Below are 9772 nucleotides of genomic sequence, written 5' to 3' on the forward strand. Positions count from 1 at the left end.
CTCCCCACACCTTTTTAATGCTGGGAATATAACAAGAGTATGGCTGTAAGATCACATTTTCCTCTTGATTGCTGCTCCATTGCAGACCTTTATCTGGAAATAAAGACAGTAATTAGTGTCCTGTACAGTGAGTAACAGCCATCAAGGTCAGCAAGTTTGCACAATTTTTAATCTTTGTGTGCTATTTAACTAATACCAGACATGACCATTTGTACAGTAGAACAACAAAGATTGAATCTGTGGAAAAGCACACTGATTGAAGCAGTGATACTTGTGTTTATGTTGCAGACTCTGATTGTGGGTTCTTACCTTGTTGCACATGGATTCTTCAGTGTGTATGCAATGTGTGTGGACACTCTGTTCCTCTGCTTCTGTGAGTATGCTACTGGGACATTTTTGATCCGTCTGTGTTTGTAACTAAAGATGGGCCTGGCGAATTGAATTTGATTGTGTTTTCCTGATAAAATCAGTTAAAACTTTCCATTAAACTTGCATTAAATAATTAGGTATTGCTACAAAAATGAAGTAGAGAATTTTATTTTTAAAGTATGACTTTCACTTTCGTCACTACTACATGACTTAGTGAGTCAGTCTGAGGAACAGCAAAGCTATATAAACCAGGGAAGCTCAGTTTCAGTGATCCTTACTGAATTTGCTAAGTTATGTTCGAGTGCCTGTATTAGTGCTACAGTGGACCTCAAGAAAAGATGAGCATTAGCTGAGCCACCACCTCCCTAATATCCAGTGATTCCTGTTAGCCAATACCACCTGTGGCCATTGACTGAAAGCAGGCATACACAATGCTCCCCAGCAATTTGTTGATGCACTCAGTCTGCACTTTACCCACAGATTAGCTGTGATCTCATTGAATGGCACGGTGGGTTGAAGGGACTTAAGACCACCTGGTTCCTAGAATGATCACAGTAAATGGGGTACTGCAGGAACCTGTAGACAGACAGTTAGCACTTTTATGTGAAAAGAATTAGGCAAAATAAATAACTAATCTAGTTCTTAAAGGTTAAAAATATGTCCAGATTTGAGATTTCACCTCAGCAAGGACCAGAACTTTTCACAGGACAGGTAACTTGCCAGTATCCATCTGCTGATTTCCAAATGTCTGCCTGTAACTAGTCTTATTATTAGGGTCAGGAAGGGTCATCAGGTCATTGAATTGTTTGTTTGTTTACAATTTCCCCCCTTTTGTTTTACCCTTTGTCCTATCTACTGTTTTATTTTCTCCAACACCATTGTTCCATCTGTTGGGTTGGAATGGGAATGAAATCAACAAGGCTGTAGGTCTGAATCAAGAACAAATCCATGACCTAATTTCACTGGGTAAGCTGGCCATGGTTAGATCCTCTAACAGTCATGGAATCTGGTTGCAATGCATTCCCAGCTAAGGTGAAGCAAGTAACCTTCCACTCATGGTTATAGATCTTGGTCAGACACCAATAATAACCTTAAATCTGCAGCACTGTTCTTGACCAGTCTATCTTCTGGACCTCTGTCCTTTACATCTACAAACCCGATTTTTGAAGTAATTCTCAAGGTGGACAGCTGGCTAGTCCCATCAACACATCCAAGGGAATTCAGTCTGTAAAGTTAATCCACATTTCCACATTTTTTAATTGTTAATTTGGCAGGATTAGGGTATGATTCTGATTTTCTTTAATGGAGGTAGAGCAAGGAATTATAAACCCCACAGTAGGCCTGCTTTCGCTGGATACTGACACTTTTGTATTTCCAGTGGCCTCTGTTTTTCCTGATTGCTTATTACTGAGCTCTCTCTATATTTTTGTGACATAATTTCCTTTTACTGACTGTGATCGTTACTTCTGTCTCTTTTTTTTTACTCTTTCTCATCTTTCCTCTTTTTGCTCTTGCACTATCTGCCTCCATTCTGCACTGGAATGTGTTTGGATTCTTCTGCCTTTCTGCTACTGCTACTGGGAAATCAGGTGAAGATCTCGAGCGGAATGATGGCTCCGCAGAGAGACCGTATTATTCGTCGCCGGATCTGCGCGACATTCTGTACAAAAAGGAATATGACTCTCCGACACCACAGATCCAGGAGGAGTGACTAAGAGCTTTGCAATGAGGCTTAGTCACTAATGGACCAATGAAGAACCTCTTTAATAAGATGCCCTGGGAGGAGCTTGTCATTAAACTACAGCCTTTGTCACGTTTCTGCAAAATTCTCCTTGTTAGTTAACTGTTTGTTAACTAACAGTGTGAAGGTGGGAATATTTCTGTTGGTACTGGATTGTGTTGGAGCCATTTTCTTTCCAAAATGGTAATCAAGCTATGGGATAAACTCCTAGGGAGAGTGAGGTGAACAGATCTAATGGGTACAAGAAATAATTGTATTATTTAGAGTAGATTGAGAGTTGAGGTGATTAATATATGCAGATTGATTTATGAAATTGGACCTAATTGTCACTGCCTAAAGATTCTTATGGAGATTGAGAGCCTTCAGTTGAGAGAACTTTCGAATAGTTCAATGATAACTTTAACAAAATTTCTACACTCAAATGATAGTAGCTACTCAATTATATTACTCCCTTCTACATTTAAATTTCTTTTCAACTTAATACTTTCACTGGAAACAATTTCTTTTTGATTTGTCTTCAGTGAAAGATGTGCTTTTCTGAACTGCACCTACGGATGAGTGGCTATTTTAAGAGGCTGCTTTGACAGTACAGGTCAATTGTAGTAGGTGTTTGTGTACTAATATTGCACCCAGTTTCTAGATTGACCTGGGTTTTGTTAGAGTTTTATTGATAAATGTGATTTATGATATTGCTATCCATACAGTGGAAGACCTGGAGAGGAATGATGGTTCGAATGAGAGACCCTATTTCATGTCCAAAGCACTCCTGAAGATCCTGAAAAAAAAAAATGAATGAGAACTGTGGAGTGCAGCCTGCAACTTGAGTCAATCCTGTATCTAAAGAATCCTGGATCAACCTTGCCACTAATACAGTGTGGCACAAGACTGAGCATGAAGAGCTCTAGACTTTGATATGCAGTCAGCCATGAGGTCCAATTTGTAACCGTTCTATCTGCATTACTGCAGTCTCCACCTCCACTGTAATGTGCCAAAAAGGGGCCATGTTTTGAGATAAAATTAGGTTCTTATCATCTGAGAGATGTTGCATTTTTTACATTTAAGAGGAAGAAAGCTCACTTGTCTGTAGTTAGGTGATAGCCATTTGGTATAGACTGATTGTTCCGATTACCACAATGTCATGGATAGATTCAGATGGCATTTATAAACTTGAACTATACTGTCAGTTAAGTTTTCATGCACCATGTCCTGACTTCAGTGTTCCACTTAGCTTAGTTTGCTACACCTGACAGTGAACTTTATTTTTGCCTGTTACACAGGCAGTTTACTGTACATCAACTTGGAAGTGCACATGCTGAATTTTCACCCCTACCTCCTGACTGTACTAACTGTTGCCACTTGTATGGATTCCGGAGTGCTCTGAAATTTCCAGTATCCCATCCCCTCTCTCATTAATTTTTGAAGTGAGTCTTTTGGATAACAGCCTCAAAATATTTGAGATAAGCAACTAATCTATTCTGGTCTCATCCCTAAAATTAGTGCAGTTTGTATCCTACTCCAGAGAAGTGCTAAGAGTAAATTGAATGTCAAGTGCCCATAATCTTCCAAACTAAAAAGTCCTGAAGTGTCAATAGCATTATTGTAGCTCCTGGGGGCTTGTGATGAGTTGCTTTGGTTTGTTTGCTGTTTTAAGCTAATGAGTAACCCATTTAGGGGTGTTAAAATCATGTGCTCTTCATGCTATTACAAACAGTATATTTATTTACAGAATATTGTCCCTTAGGCAATAAGATTTGATATTGAGTTCACTTCCTTAGGTTCTTAGGGTTAAGCAACAGAATGTAATGTTCTTGTCTTAAAGATAAGAATGAGGCATTAGCTGTTTTTAAATGACTATTTTCTGAGAACCTTGTTAAATCCAAGTGGCAGATACAAACCTCCCTCAATCAGAGAAGGCTCAGCCTAACTAAGAAGCAGCTTGTTTGTTTTATTGGGATTTTAAAAAGTTATTTTAACAATGATAAAGATATAGCTTTACTGTATAAATGAAATTACAATGTTAACTTGCTTTAAATAAAGTTGTCCAGATATTGCTTCCTCGTACAAATATAACAGATGGGTATACAGCCAATCTTTTTATGCATGCCACAGTTAGCCAATGAAATAAGTTGTTAAGGTTATTTTTGTAAACTAAGGAGGCTGTTTTGGATGTATTCATGTCAAGAGCTGTTGGAATTTAAATCTGTTCTGTAGCAGATTGATCCCACAGGCCTAGTTCTTGCTTCATTCCATATTAAATCAAAAGTGCCTAATTATATCACTTATTCTAGAACCATTTCTGCCTCCGCTTTTATTTGTGTTGATTCAATGAATTATAATTATAATGACTTGAATTGCTAAGATTTGACAACTCCAAAATAGACAAAGTGAGCGTTGGATGGTATTGGCTTAAGACTGGGGCCTGAATGAGGGTGTATTTATATTGACTGCAGTAATTAGTTTAAATTTGAAATTTTCATATTTTGAAACCAATCTGTAAGAACCTGTTTTTTCAAATCTTGTCATTTCAAGAAAATAAATGGCCTAATATTGAACAATCTTAAGTAAAGATTACAAAATAGAAATGGGATTCTGCAAGCTTGATCATTTATCTGATTCTGCCTTGTAATCGTTTGAAAATTTTCAATGATTTTGCACACTTGTACAATCAAACCTATTTGTACAACTGGTGAGTTGTAAAGAAAAGTACTGTCCCATTTGGTCCTATATTAGAGAATTGCAGCTTGTTTGGGCTGGGGATGTGGGAGAAATTATATTTGAAGTCAAGTCATTGAAGGGTAAGGAGCAGATTCATAGAATGGTAACAGTACCATTCAACCAGTTGTCCATTGTCTTCTTTCTGGAAGAACTCCTCTCGTCCCAATTCCTCCTCTACTAGCCAATGTTTTCTCTTCAGATAATTATCCAATTTCCTCTTGAAAGCCACTATTGAATTTGCTTCCAAGAGACTTGCAGTAGTACATTCTAGATCCCAACATGAAAAGGTTTCCCTCCAGTCACTTCTGATTCTTTTACCGTTTACTTTAAATCGGCATCTTTTGGTTTTTGACTCTTCCACTCATGGGAACAGTTTCTTCTTCAATATGTCCCACCTGTTCATCATTTAAGACCTCTATTAAAACTTCTTTCAACTGTGTATTTTCTAGGGAGAATGATCCCAGCTTTTCCAAACTTTTTTCCAAAACTAATGTCGCTCATCCTAGAACCATTTTTGTAAATCTTTTCTGTACTACTTCCACTGGCTTCAGAACTTTTAAGAGTGGCACAATTGTTAGCACTGCTACCCCACAGCACCAGGAACCTGGGTCCAATTCCAGCCTCTGGCAACTGTCAGTGTGGAGTTTGCACGTTCTCTGCATGTCTGTGTGGCCATCCTCGAGGTGGTCTGGTTTCCTCCCACAATCCAAAAATGTGCAAGTTAGGTGAATTGGCCATGCTAAATTGTCCATCGTGTTCAGGAATGTGTAGGTTAGGTGCATTAGTCAGGGGTAAATTTAGGGTAGTGGAATGGGCCTAGGTGGGTTACATTTTGGAGGGTCGGTGTGGCCTTGTTGGGTCAAAGGGCCTGTTTCCATACTGTCGGGATTCTAATGCTTAACTTCTTAAAGTGCAGATCACACTATTTCTGTTGGCCAAAGTGACCGATTATAAAGTTTTACCGTATTGATAATCATCTATACATGGATATCAGAGATATAACTTCCTTGTTTTGGTCTAGCATGATCGTTTATAAAGCCATGTCAGGTTTGTCTTATTAACTGCAGTCTGAACAGGGTTTACCACCTCCAGGGCTCTGTGCACATATATCCCCAACTCCCTTTGCCAGTTCATCCTTTATAGAATTGTACCTTAGTAAAAATATTTTAAAATGTCTTCTTTACTTCAACTTCTTTCTGTAATTAGATTGCATTTACCACTAACTCTACCTTTTCCACCAGCCTATCATCTTTAAGTTTAATCCTCCTCAATGTCCTTAAATAAAGAGAAAATATTGCAAATCTGAAATAATAAATGAAAATGCTGGAAACAGCGGCTGGGGAGAGACGGAATTGCTTGCTTTTTGCCTGGCCACAAATGCTGTTTCTTTACCAGCATTTTCTGATTTTATTACTCAAATACTGTTTAATCTTTCACTCTTAAACCTCTGGTTGGTTCTCCTAAGTTTGGGGAACTATTGGGTCTCTTGAATCTGCTATGATTTATGTATTTGGAGTTATTACTGTCCAGCTAGCTCTCCATTGTTAGAATGGGTTGCAGCCACAGGACTACATTACCCAGAGGGTCGGTTTGATGACGTCACTGGCATGTGCATCGTGGCGCACACTGCATCATGGGGTCACATCACTGCCGCCTGATTGGTGTGTTTGAACGAAGCGGATGGGGCTGCGCGTGCGCATTAATCATTATAAAAGGGTCCGTTAGCGGCGCATGAATCACGTGAGGCGGTTTTTTTGTCCTCTGTCCAGTGAGCGGGCGACGGTGAGTGAATGAGCTGCTCCGGGCTGGCGGGGAGGGAGGTAGGCAGAGTAGCGGCTAATGCATGTGGAGCATCGCTCTAGTCAGATTTAAAGGCCGGGACCTGGGTTTCCCGGCGTTCGCCGCTGTCGCCGAGCTTCCTTTCCCTCCCGCCCCCCCATCTCGCACCGAAGTCCTGAAGTGCATCAATGGCGGCGTAAACGCCGGGGTATCGTGTGGCACGGGCAGTGGGGGCGGGGTATACGGGAGGAGAAGTGAACAGTTGCTCGACAAGATCGGCTTCAGCGGAGTGGCCGGTTTAAATGAATCCATTCTCTTTCTTCTTGCCCCCACCCCCACCACTGCGGCCATGAGGTAGTGAACAACCGCTCAAGATGGCGCTGACGGGTGGGGGTTGGGGTGATGATGCGTGCGATGTAGAACAGTCAGGCGCACCTTTCCGCTGTTCTGATTGGCAGTCTCCGTCCAGGACATTGATTGGCTATTCTAGCAGCGCGCTCCTATTGGTTGAGGCAGGTGATATTGACCTATTGGACTGCGCGTGTGCACGGGGTAATGGCGCTTCCTTTTTGTCAGTGTTCACGCGGCTGAGGGCATGTCACCTTTCTCCGAAGTAGCAAGGCAGGATGAGGGATGGGATATGCGATGAAACAGAGGAGTAGGAGTTGGGTCGATTCGAAATCAAAGTTGCTGTTGGTATTTTGCTAAGCGAATATATTGTTATATTTGCCAAAGGTCGGTGTATGAAACCAGGCCTCAGATCGGCCATGATTTCATTGAAGTGCATAACAGACTCGATGGGCAGAATGGCCTACATCTGTTCCTATATGTTCTGAAGCCACATCCATCTCGTTTTGGCCACAAGAATCTTCAGATATGAACTTCCATTATACGATGTATGTTTGTACTTTTGTGAAATCTCAGATTTGTTGTTAATATTTTGGACGAGATTCCGAACCAGTCAGGACATTTCAGATAGGTCCCACTGTAAACCATTCTGGGGAAAAATAATTTTGCCAATGGAACTAATGGCAGAGAATGGAAATCCTGTGGTTGATTGCACAAATGTCTGGGACACCCACATACATTCTCTGCATTGTTGTTGCTACCAGTTGGTCAATGTTTGCTCTGTATTCTACTTCTGGATATTTCATTCTTGACAACGGCAGCGTATCATCATCTGACTGTTTACCTGTCGTTTGGAGTCATACAATGCAGAGTGCAGGCTATTCAGCCCTTGATCTCAGCTACTTCTCTTAGAAAGGGCTATTCCTTTAGTCCTTCTTTTCCCCGAAGTGATTTGTTTTAGATTCACATGTGTATGGCATGAAAACCAAACCTTCAGACCAACACATCTGCGGTGACCAGATATCCTAACCAAATTAGTCCCATTTGCCAGCACTTGGCCCATAACCCTCTAAACCCTTCCTATTCATATACCCATCCAGATTCTTTTTAAATGTTATAATTGTGCCAACCTCTACCACTTTTCAAGCACTTAAAGATTGTGTTTTCTCACTACTTTTTGCATTTCCAGGTCTTTATAACTTGCTGTGCATAAAGATTTGGTTCTTTACCATATGTTCTAAATTGGGCTCACCCATTTGACAGAAGTAGCTTGAAAATATTTCCGTTTGAGTGTCTAAATGTGTTCTTGGGGAAGCAGGTTTCATCTGTAGATTCTGACATGTCATCCACTTGTAAATGTGAATTGGATTGATTGATGATTGCTCACCATGGGGTGGCTCAATGGCTAGCACCGGTGCCTCTCAGCACGAGGGACCAGTTTTAATTCCAGCCTCAGGTGACTGTGGAGTTTTCACATTCTCCCCATGTCTGCATGAGTTTTCTCCCACAATCCAAAGATGTGCAGGTCATGTGAATTGGCCATGCTAAATTGCCCATAGTGAAAGGTGCATTAGTCAGAGGGAAATGGGTCTGTGGGGGTTACTCTTCAGAGGGTCGGTGTGGACTTGTTCGGCTGAAGGGCATGTTTCCACAATGTAGGGAAACTAATCAGATCTAAACATTTCAGTCTTCTCCAGTTTCTTTACGTGACAGTTTATATAATCTGGCATATTTGGTATAATTGTAAATTTCCTCAGCCTCTTTCAAACACTGAACATCCTTCATAGAGTATGATGGTCAGTTTAGCTGGACCTCAGCGATGCAGCTAATAATTTTAATCAAGTTTAGCATAAAATCTTTGTTTTGTATTGAATGCCTGTGTATGAGGCATGGGTCTTGTAAGCTTCTTTAACACACTTATTACCTGCTACCATCAAAGGTTATGTGATGTCCCTTCTAATGCCTTATACATTCAGCCACTTAATTAGTATTTTCCATTCTGTTAAGTAATATGTTGAATCCGTTTTAAGTCAATGCTCTTGTCTTTGAAAATGGGCAAAGGTGTCGAGATATGGACCAAAAGAAGGAGGACGAAGTTGAGATAAAGATCTAAGCCATGCTCTAATTAACAGGTGAACAAGGTTAGAGGAACCAAGTGTCTTACCACTGGTCTGTTTCATTTGCTTGATCATGCCTTTCAGTTGGTTTCAGTCCTCAGGGGTGTTTCATCCCTGACCACACGAGCATGGATATGCCCACCCAGAACCAGCTTTGTTTTTATGCTTTCCAGCATGTTGTTTGCATGTTTGCTTCTCCATTGCTATAAAAATAGGTCTTTAGTTTGTCTAGACAGGAGTGCTCTATTTATCTGACATCCATCAGATTGAAAAGAAAGGACTACAGTGGACCAATTCATTGGCTGTTTTTACATAACAACAAAAGCTGTGCATTCAGCTGATTGCATTTCCTGCTGTTCATGTCTGATTGTTACCTTAACTAAATTCACCTGGCGTAAAAACAATGACTGCAGATGCTGGAAACCAGATTCTGGATTAGTGGTGCTGGAAGAGCACAGCAGTTCAGGCAGCATCCAAGGAGCTTCGAAATCAACGTTTCGGGCAAAAGCCCTTCATCAGGAATAAAGGCAGTGAGCCTGGAGCGTGGAGAGATAAGCTAGAGTCACTGTCTTTATTCCTGATGAAGGGCTTTTGCCCGAAACGTTGATTTCGAAGCTCCTTGGATGCTGCCTGAACTACTGTGCTCTTCAAGCACCACTAATCCAGAATCTGGTTTCCAGCATCTGCAGTCATTGTTTTTACC

The 9772-nt window shown here is 40.8% G+C and overlaps 1 protein-coding gene and 1 long non-coding RNA gene across 6 annotated transcripts in view; both read left to right on the plus strand.

The window, feature by feature from the left end:
• Positions 1-11: 11 nt before the first annotated feature.
• Positions 12-4403, plus strand: LOC122540159. Its single transcript, XR_006309249.1, has 2 exons — positions 12-373; positions 2815-4403. It is a non-coding gene; the product is annotated as an uncharacterized LOC122540159 (long non-coding RNA).
• Positions 4404-6533: 2130 nt separating this feature from the next.
• The window catches only part of LOC122540157 (interleukin enhancer-binding factor 3-like), a 58032-nt gene continuing 54793 nt past the window's right edge, over positions 6534-9772 (plus strand). For 3 of the 5 annotated variants that reach the window (XM_043675470.1, XM_043675473.1, XM_043675474.1), the window contains exon 1: positions 6534-6607. The gene's annotated coding sequence lies outside the window, so the exon portion shown is untranslated. Of the gene's footprint in view, positions 6608-7304; positions 7501-9772 lie in introns of those variants that run through there. The other 2 variants (XM_043675472.1, XM_043675471.1) reach the window with 2 other exon arrangements.

This window comes from Chiloscyllium plagiosum, chromosome 34, assembly GCF_004010195.1.
Source record: "Chiloscyllium plagiosum isolate BGI_BamShark_2017 chromosome 34, ASM401019v2, whole genome shotgun sequence".
NCBI classification, from domain to species: Eukaryota; Metazoa; Chordata; class Chondrichthyes; order Orectolobiformes; family Hemiscylliidae; genus Chiloscyllium; species Chiloscyllium plagiosum.